General features: G+C 42.6%; 1 pseudogene; it reads right to left on the reverse strand.

Annotated features, from left to right (window-relative positions):
• Window positions 1–350: 350 nt before the first annotated feature.
• LOC132656472 (T cell receptor alpha variable 23/delta variable 6-like) lies at window positions 351–934 on the reverse strand (annotated as a pseudogene).
• Window positions 935–14642: the final 13708 nt, after the last annotated feature.

Consider the following 14642-nt stretch of genomic DNA (forward strand, 5'->3'; position numbering starts at 1 on the left):
TTCTATCCCAGAGGCCAAAGTCAAGGTCTCCTGACACTGGGCTGTAACAACCATACATGAACAGCATTCGGACAAGAGTGTAGGGAACAGGGCCTTCATAATTTATAGTTGCTACAAACCAAACACACAGAGAACTATTTCTACAACAAAGGAGGAAAAAAATCCTCTAGACCAGTTAAGGAAATGGATCTAAAACTTCAGCTTTTCTTGAGGAGCAAACAGAGAATGTAGAAAAGGATGTTGAGACTTCATCTTGGTCTGCCTCTGGGCTGAGGGAGTCTAAACCTTACACTCACAGTGCTCCCTGTCACCTGGTCCTGCAAATAAGAACTCCTGCACACCCTCCAGGCTCAGCCCCACTGCAGGCTTTGCTGGAGCCTCAGCTGCAGGTTTGGGTCTGGGGTGCAGGTGTCTGTGAAGGACTGTATACTTGCTGAACAGAAGTAGGTGGCTGAGTCTCCAGGCTGAGAGTCTGTGATGTGCAAGGAGAGCAGTTTGTCACTATTACTGAAGAAGACTGAATCGTCCTTCTGTCTTTTTACTGGACACTGAACGTATGGCTATGAGGAGTGCAGGGCCTTCACCAGGGAACTGCCGGTACCATGGGAAGTAGTCAAATGCGCTGTTCTCATAAGTGCAGTTCAGAAGTGTGGTCCCTCCTTCCCAGACTGTCAGAGATTGGGGACTTTGTCTCACCTGCTGCTGGTCGCGTCTTTCCTTCTGCTGGCCACTCACCCCTGTGCAGGGAAACAGCAAATGGTGTTAGGTTCCTAAGGATGTACTATCTGCTGATGGTTTCAAGATTGATGACTTTGTCTGGTGCCCCAATTCCCTCCTGCCTCTAAATGAATCACATATCCTGAGATATGTGGTTTCTCCTTCATGACTCACCTGCTAGGTGAAGGCCTAGGACTGCTTTCAGGACCTTGTCCATTCCTCCTAGACTGCAGCTTGGGGAGAACTCAGGTGGCCTTTTCTCTTCCACAGAACACTGACTCCAACTTCACAGGCACCTCAGTTCTTTCAGCTGGCTCCACCTTTCACAAACACTATCTAAAGCTATTTCTGACAGAGGAAGCACTTCTCCTTTGATTTCAAATTTGGTATTGATAAAAATAGAGTCATGAGGATCAGAAATCCCCTCATTACAATTCTACCATTATGCAGTGTTGATAGAAATGTGTGTAGATATAAAAACCCAGAATAGTGTGGATTTTCTGACAGAAAGAAAAGAAAGAAAGAAAGAAAGAAAGAAAGAAAGAAAGAAAGAAAGAAAGAAAGAAAGAAAGAAAGAAAGAAAGAGTAGGAGGAAGGCAAGGAGGAAGGAAAGACAGAAAGCAGAAAGGAGAAAAGGAAGCAAGGAAGGAAGGAAGACCAGTGATCCAACTAATACCACTTACAGGCATTTATCCAGGAGAAAGAGGTCATTTCATGAGAGAGACACTTGCATATGCATGTGTGTTACAGCAGCATCTGTGACTGCCAAGATGTAGACACAGCCTAGGGACCACCTGTCAACCAATGAATGAACAGAATATTGTACCTGAAACTACAGCGTAATGTTCAGACACTAGAAAAAAATAAGCTCCTGCCATCTGTAAGAAAGTGGATAGTATTTAAGAACATGATGTTAAGCAAAATAAAGCAGACATGTAGAGATTCACAGTATGTATGTGTTCTCATCTGTAAAAACAAATGAACAATCAAAAACAAAAGCAAAAAAGGAGTAAAGAAAAAGAAAGTAAATATGATTTGAAAGTAGAAGTTAGACAAATGAGTAAGGGAAGAGGGAACGGGATAGAGGGAAAGGAGAAGACAACAGAGAATGAAGACAAGATGAATAGGAGGAAAGTTGCACATATGCATACATTACATTTTCACAACAACCCCCCTAATTTATACAATTAATGTGTGTTGATAATTTTGGTAATGTCATATGCCCTATGGGAGAACTGACTATAGTAGTCTTCTGAATGGTTATAGTATGAATCCAACTACTAATGCCTTTGAGTCATGTACACATAGCTTGATGGAGCTCTCAGTCCTTGTTAGAAACTCCCTGCACTGCTCAATGATTAGCCCTGCACCCACTGTCAGCCAAAGAGCAGAGAAGAGAGTGTGGGATGGTCAGTCTTCATGGCACATATCTACCACATGCTCTCCTCCCGAGATTCAGTGATCATGGCAGAAGAAAAGTCAGTGTTGGGACCAGAGACGGTGGGTGACTACAGGAAACAGTGTCTTCTGGATACATCAGGTCAGCTGAACTTATGAAGGAGCAGTTTTGTGACAGTCTGTACAAGGCCCGTGCAAGCTTAAGGAAGACAAAATCCTAGCACGGTGAGCAAGAATAGCATGAATACATCAACTGTGCTTAATCACTGAGCTTTCTTTTCAGGTCAGTATCTCTTGGGGCTTATTACAAACATTAACAAAATGTATTGAAAACATGCAATGAATTATACTATCCCATTACCAGCTAATGTTATACATAAATGAACCAAGAAATATATATGTTCCACTCACTTAAGAAAAAATAAAATTTCTTATAATCATTTTATTTCTGTATTTACGAAAGTGCATTTACAGACTTAAATTGAGATTTCATTATACTCTTATAAAAATAAACACCAGCTAAACTAACTGTATCTAAGACTATGCTTGTAAAAAGAAACTAGAATTTAGTAGAATGATCTACTCTGGAAAAGGTTTTGTCTTCAGATCAGTGAGGAAAGGTAGAAAATATTCTGCATCCTAGATGGCACACACACCTTCAAGAATGCAGCATTTTGACTGCTCTCATTCCCAGTCTACATAAACATTGAGTATCTTCCTTATATTTAATTTCATGGACAAAATATAAATATTAAATCAGTTCAGCTTTCTCTACTGATATCAACAAGGCATAGAAGCAGAGAATGAATGAAAAAGCATTTCCTAAAGTAGAGGACCTCTGTTCTATAACAATAGAAGTTAAAAGAATATAAGGAAGTTATATCACAGAAAGAACTTTGTTATATATGTGAGATCATCACAGGCCCAATTAAAAAAATAACAATATCACAGTCAAACAGCAGACAATGGTCTATGCTCCACAGTCTCAGAGAAAGAACTAGGTATGTGCAGTCAGTAGATTTTGCACCTCCAAGACCCTGGCTTTGGTTGCCAGCAGGTATAAAGTGGGCATGGTGCACATACCTGAATTCCAGCTCTCAGAAGGCAGAATGGGAAGATCAGAAACTGAAGGACATTTTAGTTCATAACAAGACTCAGGTTGGTGTCAACACCTAAAACTGTCTCCAAAAATAAAAAAATAACAAAAATCTGTCCAAACATGTTATTCTTTAGCATCCTTGGGGGAGGAGCTGTTGCTTTTTTACATGTTTGATACTTTCTCTTTTTCCTTTCCTTTTGGCCACACTTCTGTCCCACATACACTACATCCATTGTCTGTAGGAGAAACATTCCACGATGAATGTCTCAAATCATAAATAGTTCTGACCCACTCATATATATTGGGTTTTCTTCTGCACCTATGAAAAACTTCAACATTTTCACTGAAAAAGAGGATATGTTCTTTTCTTTGACATATCTACATTGTAGCACCAACCAGCACTGTGCTTCCTGAACAGTCTTTCTAAAGACACAGAATAGCTGCTTGGTGAAAACAGGCTGGTGGCAGGGACAGCAATGAGATGCTGGACAAAGATGCCCACAATCATTGACGAGGTTTTTCTGATATCACAAGAAAGAAGAGGATTTTTTAAATAAATGGACCGTGTGTTTCATAACTGTTTGTTTGATGTTAAAGACTGTGACTGAATACAAGGTCATGAAACCTGAAAATAAAAAACTGAAAGTATATGGAGTGCTTTGTATTTGCTGAGTGCTTGGGTGTCTTTCTCAACAGGAACAGTTTCAATCTTCAACATAGACTCAGCACTCAAGAACTGAAAACTGAAGCATACCAAAGGCACCTGTCTGTCTAGACAAGATGGTGAAGAAAAGGGTGTGGACACTGCTCCCAACCCAGCCAGAGAATATCCTGGTGGAGAAGAAGATTGAACTGGCTTCAACCATGAGTAGACTTCACAGTAGAAAGGACATAAAACATACTTCTAGACACAGGTTCTATCAGTATAGCTGGAGATTGAACCAAGTGAAGGTGACAACCTTAGAAATGTACATTAGAGGAGGTAATGTCATCCTTGCCTTGAAGGAGAGTATGCATCTTTGTAGTATTCACTTGTTGATTCTTATTTATCAACACTATGGGCCCAGGATAAACAGATGTAATATAAGAAAATGGCTGAAAGTTACATGTAATTTGATCTCTAGTTAAACTTAAGCAACATAGGAGATAATGCTTGACTTATTTTAAATAATTTTAACTCCTAGCTCTCTGAGGAGTCTGTAGAAGAGCCACAGCCTTCACCTGCTCTGAAGCAGCACTGCCCCCCAGTGGCCAAATAGGAAGGTCTTCACTCCACAGTGTCCTGAGAAGTGAACTGTTGCTGAGGGCATGAGAGCATGAGAGCATGAGCTGACCATGTCTCCTGCCAATGGCAGCATGGAGTGGTCTAACCTGAGCAGTGCAAGAGAGCTCCCCCTGGTTGTGCTGATAAGGGAGAGCCAGTATGCTGCCAACTCAGCTACCACTAGGCCCAGATCCAGGGCTTTCAGTTAGCTCACCCCAAAATCTATGTCTTCTTGGAACTGATAGGGCATGTGCAAGAGCTGGTCCTGCTGATCCAAAGCTGCAGGATCTCCATTACACAGGACAACAACAAGACAACTGGGAGGATCCAATATTGATGGTGTCATCGAAGCCAGAGATCTCAAACCAGACCATTAGCTCACAGCAATGAACATTTGTCAGAGCAGATGTGTGGACAGAGGGTGTACTATGGGACGCTGTGACACACTGTACAGCTGCCATGATAAGATGTCTTCTATGCATTGCTTTCTTTTGATTAATTTTTTTGGTTTCTTTGCTTTTTATTTTGTTGCATGGTTGCAAGGGCACAGGGTAGAAATGAGGGGAGAGGAGGATCAGTAGGATTGGGTTGCATGATGGGAAACTCACAAAGAATCAGCTAAAAAATATCACAGGCCTTGAGGAAATGCATTGAATCTTTCTCTGGAGCCATTACTTCTAGCATTTTCTCCATGCATCATCCTGATTTCCTTTCTATCTTTCTATCTTTCCTAAAACCACTTCATTCTGGAAAATTTGAGAAGCCATTCATAAGACATAATTAAATTACAATGCTTGTTATTAACAATGAAGATTTATGAAATAAATAAATGGTAAGATTTTACATTAGGTATATTTTATTTGCCCCTTATACAAACCATTTGTACGTTGATGATTATTAAGTCACAAAAAATATTTTCACTACATTTTTAATATTTCTATTATTTTGAGATTATATAATTATAATATTTTTTTCCTTTTTTCTTTATTATAAAGCTACCTAACTATTCATCCTTGCTCTCCTTCACACTTATGGCCTCCTCTTTCATTAATTATGTTATATATATAACATATGTATTATATACATATTTTTTCATAAATACACATATACAACCTGTTTAGTCTTGATGCTGTTACTTGTAAGTATGTATTCAGGACTGACAAATCAGTATTGGATTAGCAGTTGCTGTGCTCAGCTCTGGGAAAGACTCTTTCTCTCCCTATCAGCATTCCTTAATTGCCAATAGTTCATTGTCTAGGACAGAGGCTTTGTGCACTTTCCCCATTCACATTGGCATGTCTACGGTGACATTCCTAAGAGGAACAATTTCACAGCAAACTCTGATCCTCTGGCTCTTACCATCTTTCCTTTTGTCTTCTTCAGGGATTCCAGAGCCTGAGCAGGTGCAGGAGTTACATTGCAGATATGTTCCTTGTGACTAGGACCCACAGCTCTGCATCCTGATTGGTTGTGGTTTTCTGCAGTGGCCTCCAACTTTTAGTAAAGTCATGGATCTTGAAAAAGAACCTACAACCACCACTTTAGTAAACCAGACAATACCTAACCACATTCAAAATATTTGTTCTTATCCCATACATGTTCATTTAGAGAGTCTGCTCATTTTGCTGTTTTTTATGCTCTTTTCTATTTCAATTTTTTTCACAATTCATTCATTATATTTCCCAATTGAATCCACCTCCCTCAACTCTCCCCCTCCCAGTACCAAACTTCCTCCTTCTTCCCCCTATTAAAACATGCAGGGATTCTGTGGTGGCTTCTTGAATTTTGGTGAGTGTAAAGGGCCACATCCACCCAGCAGAAGGTTTGCATACAGGCTGCAGGTGTGTGGAGAGCAATGTGGATGACAGCACAGAGATAAGTGCCTGAGTCTGTGCTCTGGGAGGAGGAAATGTACAAAGAGCTGCGACGCTTCACAGGGACTGTCGTGGATGTCAGTCTTCCACTGTGCTTTGTTCCAGAAGGATTGGAAAGCAGGCTGCGGAGAGGTCCCTCAGGACTTTGGTGAAACCACTGCACTTGAGTTATAGCCGTGGAGAAGTTGCACTGCAGTGTTGCACTCTCTCCCTCCTGCAGAACCAAGGACACTGGACTCTGCTCCACTTGCTGCCCTTTCACCCCTGATTGGAAACAGAGAAAGATTCACAGGTGGCTGTCATTGCAGTGTCCCTTGAGCCCTGAATGCACCCTCATGTCCTCTGAGAAGGTGGGAGCTCTGCAGGACTCCTGAGCTGCTTTCCCTACCCCTCCATGTGCAATATCCCCTCAGGTACCCTGAATGTGGACAGCCAGACTCACAGCAAACCTGGGTGCACAAAAGCCCCAGCAGAGAGCACAGAAGCCTCTTCATGGTGCTGGTGGGACTGCTGGAGACAGAAGCAAGCAACCCACTCCTGGGCTGTGGGGGCTGTTGAAGTGTCTCTTCTGCAGTCAGCTCCACCCAGGAGCTGGAACCCTGCCAGGCCAGACCCTGCTGAGTTCCCTCACAGCCTTCAGAGCCTGAAGCTCCTCCCACACCAGACCTGCCTGAGAGTCTGGGTGGAGCACAGTGGAGAAGAGGGACATTTTGACATGAGCCTGGGGTTATGTTGTGTTAGGGAACCTGGAGCAGGAGAGGACCAAGGAGAACATGCCTCAGCTGCACACAGACCCTGGAAACTCAGGGTAACATGAGCTGATTCCCTGAACAGGTACATGCTCAAAGAAGATTCTTGATTGGGCCCTGAAGGATGGCTCAGCAGACAAGGGTATCTGTTCTCTTTCCACGAGGCCTTAGCTCCCTTCCTAGCATGACATCAGGTGGCTCGCAGCTGCCTGTCACTCCAGCTCCAGGGCATCTGATGCTCTCCTCTGTCCTCTTCAGAACCTGTGCACAAGTGCCAAAATTTACACAGACCCACTCTATATATATAAAAAAAAAATCTTCATCTGTGAAATTAATTAAGTGAAATCACTGCAATAAAAAATAAAAATAAACAGGATAATATTGATAAAGTAGAAGTTCATGGTTTCCTGCTTCTGAGCAGTCAAGGTTTGTTCTAACTGCTGTTTAAAAACGTGACCCCATAAGGAGGAAGTGAATTGGGGAAACTAGTGTGGAGGGCTGCATTGCAGAGGAGCAGGTCAAGAGCACTGTGTGCTCTGCACGTGGTGCCTGCCAGGAACACGGCACAGTGTGATCATATGTAAAGAGGAATGAAGCTTAAGGTTTCACCAAAAGAAGAGTGCTTAAGAGATGAGACCAGTGATGAAAAGGAAAGAAACAATCTCCTCATAAAGAGCTCATAGCCAGTTCTATGCTCTCTAAGCCTGTCATTGTCTCAAACAGTAGTAGAGCAAGGAATGACCTCCTGCTTGGTCAACATCCTGCAGTGTAATTTGGGTAGAATTTTTACTTCTCGGTAAAAGGTTTTTCAACACTGAGATCTTTTCAATGAGAAGCAAGTAAGTGATGACTAAGTTCTATCCCATAGAATGAAGCACTTCCCAGGATTCCACACTCTCCCTGTACTATAGCCTTTACAGAACACGCCAGCTCCTGACTGACTGAGGCTGGGACCCTGGTCTTACTCTGCAGGCCTCAGGTGGTTTGTGTCCAGCACTGACTGCACTTGTGACTCAAGGTAGAGATTCCCCCAGCTTCCTCAGTCCCATTGTCAGAGGATCTTCAGGTGGAAAGATTTCCACCCTTCTGTACTCAGTCTGAAATTCCTCCATGCCTGACAGGCTGACTTCCTGCTGTGGTCTTCAGGAGAGGCTGAGACCCAGATGAGGGTGTAACACATGCAGGAAAGGAGCCTGATGTACAAGGGATATGTTTCAGAATATTAGATCACACTGTGAATACCAAGATTGTGTCATTTACTGTAAACCTTTTTTCTAGTTTTGGTATGGCTCAGCCATAGCGCACACCGTTAGTCCAAGACAGGATTAAATGAAGTCTACCACAGGTCAAAAGGCAGATGAATCAACCAGATGACAAGGAATGAACATGGGGAGAAAAACAGAGAGTAAGAGGAAGTCAGGAGGATAAGTAGAGAGACGCACAGAAAGGAGGGAGAAGGGAATTTCAGTTTTAGGGGTTTTGAGACAGCGTGGAGAAGAATTACTTTTTTTCTCTTGGGATGTTGGCTGAGGAGGAAGTTCAGATGGATGCTTGCTCTGCCCCTCTGAGGTAGCAGACTTTCACCCAGGCATCTTCCTCCTGATTCTTCATTGATAACATCAAAACTCTGAGATTCTGTGAAAAACAGCAGGGATGAGCAGCTCCCCCTCAGCTATAGAGTGGCTGCAGCACATGGGCAGATGCAGCCATCAGCACATGGGCAGCCCTGGGCTCTGCATCCTTCTGCTGCATCAGTGCTGTGTGGACTCAGCCACAGGTGGGTCTCTGTACAGAGTGAGGCCACACATTACTCTTTCTGTGAAGATGGACTAAAGCAGAGACACACTCACAGAGCACTCCAAGCTCAGGATGCTCAGCAAGGTCAGCAATGGGAGCAAAAGCAGCTCCCTCCTCCTGGAGATTCTCAGGAAGCAAGTAAAGCCTGAAGAGTGTGAGAGGAAGACAAAGGTTTCTCTGAGCTTCAGGAGGCTTAGATACCTTCATCCTAGGGAGATTGGAGCGACCCTTAGCAAGAGACACTTTATTTTCCTTGGCCGACCTCTGCCATCTGTGAAGTATGTTCTGTCAGAAAACCTACTGAATGAATGGAGGTTTTAAAAAATAACTATTGGTAAATTCATATATGACCATAATGTATTTATATCAAATCCACCACCACCCCCCTGCTCCTCTTGCACCTCTCCCGGAACCCACTATACCCCAGTGCCCCTGCAGAAGCCAGAAAATTAAAAATGGGGCTTTAGGGCAAGAGGAAAGAGCTTAAGAGATAAGAGTAGTTGAACACAGGTAATATAATGTCAACAGGGGGAGCATGAGGGATTGGTTAGGTGGAGCGGAGGATGGCAGGTTGAGGCTGAGAAGGAAGGTTCATGAGTTTATACTGCTCTATAGAAAAGCCATTAATTCTTTAGAAAGGAGTGTCCTCTAGAGGCCCAACTGAGAAATGAAGAGTTCACAATTGTCATAGACTTCCCACTGTCCTTGCTGCCTTCCCAGGGTGAATTACAAGGCTTTCTGACCATGCACAGAGGAAGGTGTATGCTTTCTAAGTGTAAAACTTGTGAGTTATTTTTAAGAATATAAAGTTATGAGCTGAAATGTTTGAAAATATTTTAGTGACAAAAATCACAGAATCTTTACACATTTCAAAACAAGTGTGAGGACTTTGTTTTCCTAACACTGCACAGTTGCTAGAGCTATACAAAACACCATCGAAACGCCTGGGAAAATGATGTGATTGATGTTGCTGGGAAGTATAGATTCAAATAAACATTGCAAAAGTACATTTTAGAAAAAAGAGCACATCATGGACAATCAATGAACTCCAATCAAATTCAATGTATGCCAAACTAAGGAGAGCCTGAATTGCCTCTGCAATCTGTTGCTCTGTCTCATAAAATACAATATAATTCAGGAGTTACATATCCTAGGTTCTAAACACAGGAGGAGACCATGCCATGTATGGACACCAGGGGGCAGGAGTTAGGCTCATCTCCTTGCAAATTTATTACCACAGTTCTCATTCTAGCAAGGTACTTAAGGGTTAACTTTTGCCAATAAGTGCAAGCTTCTCCCTTTTTCATGTGGTGTGTGTGTGTGTGTGTGTGTGTGTGTGTGTGTGTGTGTGTGTGATCAATAAAAATGAAGTCACTGAGAATCTTAACAGGCACCATTCTGTAATGCAGTTTTTAGTCCAAAGGCAGATAACAAAGGACAGAACCATCTTCAGACAGATCAAAGTGCAATACAGGAGCAGAGAAAGCAGAAAAGAAGGCTGGAAGCACTTAGGGAGAAGAGACACAGATACCAACACCAGAAATTGTCTGGAAATACACCAAAATGATGTTGAGATAAGGAACCAAGAAGCAAATAGTCATACTGTAAAACAGCGCTAGCTAAAGGCTGTGAAATCTTGGTGGTGACCTAAGCATACAACAAAGAGACATTGGGTCACATGAGTAAGTCCAATTAAGCCAATCATCCTAGCCAGATAGAAAATATGTTTATGGCCACTTCATCAACACCTGGCCAATAAAAGTTGTAATTGAGAGGTAAGTGGTGAAGAACAGCCTTCAAAATGTTTTACTTTTTGAACTCAAGTCCAAACTCATGACCATGTCATGTGATCATCCCACTGGGCTCCTCTCAGAACTTGAGTCTGTATTAGAGACTCAGGGGCATGGGCTTCATTAACCCCACACTAAATATTCTTCCAATCACAGGGTAAATATTTTTGAATAACTTATCACCTGCATGTTCTAAAAAGAATATTTAAAGTAACAAAACTATACAGGCTGTTGTCACTGTTTTTGGTTGTCCACTATAACTAACTAGTAAGATCCTGTGGCTAAAGACACCACATTCTCCTGCTCCATGGCATAGAGAAATCAAGCTTGAACTGACTTGGGAAAGGTCTCCTTTGTTGGATAGCTTTCATAGTGCTGGAAGGTCCCATGCAAGCTGCCACGAGGTAGGAGAAAAGCAATACTTTTAACCTGTGCTGGACCGTGCATGCTATAAGACATAACTTCCAGTTAATATGTGTTCAGTGGTGAAGTAGTGGCCTGACTGCCACAGAATAACCATGGATTTCTGATTGTACTTGAAGCCTACTTCATAGGAGGGAATTCAGCACTAGTACTGTAACATGGCCCAAAATCCCATGGTTCAGGAGGTCATGGGCCCAAAGGGGGAAACTGCTATTTTTACTTTAATAAACAGTCACATCTAAATGCCTTATAAGTATCATTTGTTCTCACAGATTATTGCTAGTCTCAATTTTGCTTTTGCAGTTTGTATCTCAGGAACTTTCTTTAACATAAGGTTTCTATAACATTTGTTCAAAATGTCTTTAGTGCTAGTTATCTCTCCGCACATTCCTTCCTGCACCCTGACCTCCCATCACTGCCCTTTAAATCCTGTTCCATTTCTCCTTTTATAGATTTTTTCATTTCCTCTTCCTGTGAAGATCGCCTCCTCTTCCATGGTCTCTTACTGATTACCTAATATCTATGAGTATTCCATATGAACCACACATATTAAAAGCTAGAATCCACACACTTGAAAAATTGTTTGTTTTGGGAGGTGTCTGGGTTACATAGCTCAGAATGACTGTTTCCATTTACACCCATTTACATGAAATTTTTGTAATTTCACTTTTCTTAACAGTTTAATGATATCCTACTGTGTAAATTTACCACAGTTTCACAATTCTCTTGTCAGCTGATGGACATCTAGAGTTTTGCTTGTGATTATGAACAGAGCAGCAATGAACATGGAAGAGCAAGCATCTCTGTAGAAAGATGAAGAATCTGTTGGTTAAACCCTCAAGTGTGGTATATCAGGATCTTGTTTTAGATCTATGTTCAGCATTACTATTATATCCTCTATTTGCTTCAAAATGAAGCTTATTTGATCAGAAGAGAGAACTACACTTATCTTTGAATAATTATACAGATTTAATATACACTTAGAAGCTGTGTTGATTTAGGAAAATGGTGATAATTGGTTCTCCTCTAGTGTCTATCACATCTCCAGCCATGGGGAGTTAATTAGGCTTAGAGTATTGGGCCTGAATTCCTTCCTATTGAGCAGGCCTTATGTCCAATAAAGCATATATTAGTTCCCCCAGATGAAAGTGCTACTGAAAGGGTTAGGCTAACTTTGTAACCTATATGTCCTCTAAAGCCTATAGTTTTGAGTTTTAGGTCCAGGTTAAGCTAAAGCCTCTTAGTACCTTTCCAGAGAGTGAAGGAATGTGACCCTATCTGTGAGGACAGATATAAAAAAAGGGGCAAGCAAGCAATGACCTTCACTCAGCAAAAAAACGACCAGACCCTTGTCCTTGAGATAGCTTTTCTTAGCAACACACCTAGACTTCTTCTGAGTAGCTTTTGACCTCCAGCCAAGAGCCTGCAGCCCTAATCTTCAAGGATGAGCTAACCACCCCCACCTTCAATTGCAGCTGCATCCACACTTGGACTGGCCAAGCTTGAGCACCTATGACTAACCAATTATCTTACTTTATAGCTTCCTCATCCAATCCTAAATTGCCAAAACTAGAACTTCAAATTTCCCGCAATTTTTCTTTTAAAAACCTAAAGGCCTTTGTCTCCCAGTGCCACTCTTTGCTGACCAGCAGGGGTGACCCCATTGTACAATGGTTAATAAACCTCTTACTTTTGCACCGAGTCTTGGTCTGGGGGAGTTTCTGGGAAGGGCACGATTGAACTCCTGAGCTGTGAGACCCCAGGTCTTACATTTTTGGTGCGTTTGGCCGGGAAAGGGCGTGCCCCTTCCCCAACCCTCATCAGACTGAACTTGGAGGTCGAGCTCGGAACAGGTTAGTCTGTTTCTGTCTTACCAATCTGTTTCTTGTCAGAGATGGCTGCCATGAGGCAGCCTCTCAATTAGATTTCTGTGGTACCAATCTGTTTCAGTTCAGGCACCTATCTGGACCTTTTTGGTCATCTGATCAGTCATTGTGATTGACAGACGTGTCAGAATATCACTTGACTGGGAACTGGGGGACGCCCCAAGTTCCCATTTGGGAGGTTGGATCTGAGACGGTCCTCCTCCCATCTGATTTTCTTAGAGAACGACCACCACCAGGCAGCCGTTCTATCAGAGCACTGTGGTACCACTCACAAGGGTGTCCTTGTTTGATTACTTGCCTGATTCTTTGTGTTTCTGTTGTTGTTGCCTCTCTGACTCTTTTGACAGGGAAATGGTCTAGCTTGAGAGCATCTGTAGAAGGGGTTCGAGTCCCCTGAGTGGTTCGAGGCCACTCGCCTGGAACAGTTTCATTAAGGCAGACAGACATGTCATTAATGCCAAGTCCATGGGACATCCTGTAGGACACTCAGCTTGCCCCTTTCTGTGAACAGGGAGGAGCAGAGAGATTCTGCTCCCCCAGCAATTTAAATCCTGTGTTTCTCATGTATGTATGTATTTTTCTGTGTCTGTTTCTTTGTAGACTTGGACTGATGAAAATTCGGACAGAGGATAGTTAAAATTAGAACTAGTTCTCGGCCCGGGAGTGCACATGGCTGCATGGCAGGACACCAAGCAGTGTGCTCTCCCTCCCGAGGGAACCAAGGAGGGAATGCTTTCGGGTGGCTGGGGAGACATGTGGAGCTGGGGCTGGAGCTTGGGCAGGCGGTGCTCAGGCACTTGATCGTCTGTGGAATAACAATGCACACCTAACAGGGCATGGGCTTGATGTGCCATCCCCTTGTTGCGATGGACAGCCAAAGAGCACGGGGGAGGGGAGAGGCCCAGCCAGGAAGCAGGTTCAGGACCTGCGGGGGAGGTAAGCTAGAGTAAAGCTCACAAGGGAGCCAAGGGAGCAGGCAAGGCTCATGGGCTTGCTGGGTGGAAATCCTTATGGCTAGGTGGGGATTGGCACCGTAGCTGCTCCATGACAGGAGCTGCTCTGGCTGCCAAGAGTGAGGAAAAACTCCTCCCCCTTGCCTTCATGCCAGCTCAGCAGGAAAGTGAGCAGCAAGAGCTCACCACGCCCTCTTGCTCCTCTCTTCCTTCCTCCCACCTAGGGGGCTTGCAACTTACAGATCAAACAGTAATTTAGGAAAAAAAAAAAAAAAACTGCCCTTGCTGTAATGTTTAGAATTGCAGCTGAGTCTGTCTGTTTAAATATATGGCCATTATACGATTGTTTTCAACTGGTCTTAAATGGTTGATATGATAAAAAACAATTGGGTATGTTTTAAGGTTAAATTCAAATTCTTGTTTAAAACACGTATATGTGACTATGTGTTTGTAGGGTCTATAAATGCATATGTTTAAATAACAACAATGTAAATTGCCACATAGTGTGGCTCAGGAAAAGAACAAAGGTTGCAAAATCTCTGAGTCAAAATGATTTTATTTCTTTTTAGGATAAGAAGAAAGTCTTATTCTAAGTTGATATTGGTTCTGAAGATTGGGTTGTTTTCATTGATAAATTTTGGTCTTAAAATCTGGTTTCGACTTTTAAAATTATGGTTATGCTTTGTAAATTC

The sequence above is a fragment of the Meriones unguiculatus genome, chromosome 9, assembly GCF_030254825.1.
Source record: "Meriones unguiculatus strain TT.TT164.6M chromosome 9, Bangor_MerUng_6.1, whole genome shotgun sequence".
NCBI lineage: Eukaryota > Metazoa > Chordata > Mammalia > Rodentia > Muridae > Meriones > Meriones unguiculatus.